The 1,167-nt window shown below is 44.6% G+C and overlaps 1 non-coding gene across 1 annotated transcript; it reads right to left on the bottom strand.

Annotated features, from left to right (window-relative positions):
* Window positions 1-381: 381 nt before the first annotated feature.
* On the bottom strand, window positions 382-485 carry LOC114007537 (U6 spliceosomal RNA). The gene has a single exon (XR_003549147.1). It is a non-coding gene; the product is annotated as a U6 spliceosomal RNA (small nuclear RNA).
* Between the last annotated feature and the right edge of the window lie 682 nt (window positions 486-1,167).

Here is a 1,167-nt window from a genome sequence, read left to right as displayed (position 1 = left end):
TTGGCCTACAAAGTTTTTGCTGGATTTGTAAACCATGCTCATTTCCTGAAAACTGGTTAAAACAAATCTAATAATTTTTTTAAGGTCAAACTTTACATTAAACACATGAAGTTTGTTCCTGACCTGCACAAAGGTGTTTGGGAAGATTGCCCATCATGGGTTGCTTTGCGCTGGGAGCTGCAGAGGAGAGGGTGCGGCAGGTGTCTGGCAAGGGTCAGGCCATGCGCTGTTGGCTTGCACCATCCTTCATTGTTAACGCTCGCTCCTAACCTACACATCTGGAGGTACTTTCGCTTGCCAGTGAGTACATTTTGTTCCATGGGATTTATGAAAATTTCATGGCGCTGAAGAGTCTCAGAAGAATAATTTCTTTGTTTTATAAAAAGGATGGAATACTACATGAATTTGCGTGTCATCCTTGCACAGGGCCCATGGTAGTCTCGGTATTGCTCCAATTTTAGCATACGCACTGCCAAGGCGAGCACAGAAGAATAATTTTCTAGTCTCCTTTCACGACCAACACCACCTTGCCATTTGTCCCCACCGTCCTGTCTTCTGTAGCCTTGGGGTTCACACCACCTCTTAGCACAGTGCACTGCTGCAAGGCCATCTTGTTACTGCGCTGTGTGACTACAGAGGGCTGATCATAAAAGCCTTCTTCTTCTTTCCCTATGAGTAAATTAGTTACTGGAATGTTTACAATATCTGAATTCTCAGATAAATGATGTTCTATCGTATCATGTACTGTTGCTATGAGTTCAGGCATCATAATGTATAGAAAGTACAACACCCAACACAGAAAATTGCTTGGCCAATGATTTCAATGATTGGTGACAAATCCATGTATAGTTAGAGAACTCTCAGAAGTATGAAGAGACTCAGTCTCAGGTGAGGAGTTTCTGGAAAAGTAATTTTTTTTTGATTAGCGTAAAGAAGATTCACAAGCAAGTGACCACTGTGCCCTGAGACACGAAGAGCTTGCATACCACAGGGACCTAGTGTTCAGGGGAGGCGCCGGCATGCTCCAACAGGACCAGATTTCAGCTTTAGTGCGGAAAGTTCGGGCATGTGACCTTGCCAGCAGTGGACCAGCAAACCTCAGTGGAGCTGAGGTCTCGTGCTAGTGCAAACGGTTCCCTTCTGCCACAGAAGTCCTGCACAAAGCTT

This window comes from Tupaia chinensis, unplaced genomic scaffold, assembly GCF_000334495.1.
Source record: "Tupaia chinensis unplaced genomic scaffold, TupChi_1.0 Scaffold000195_1, whole genome shotgun sequence".
In the NCBI taxonomy this organism is placed as follows: Eukaryota; Metazoa; Chordata; class Mammalia; order Scandentia; family Tupaiidae; genus Tupaia; species Tupaia belangeri.
The sequence above is the reverse complement of the archived record's forward strand: the minus strand, read 5'-3'. Positions and strand labels throughout refer to the sequence as shown.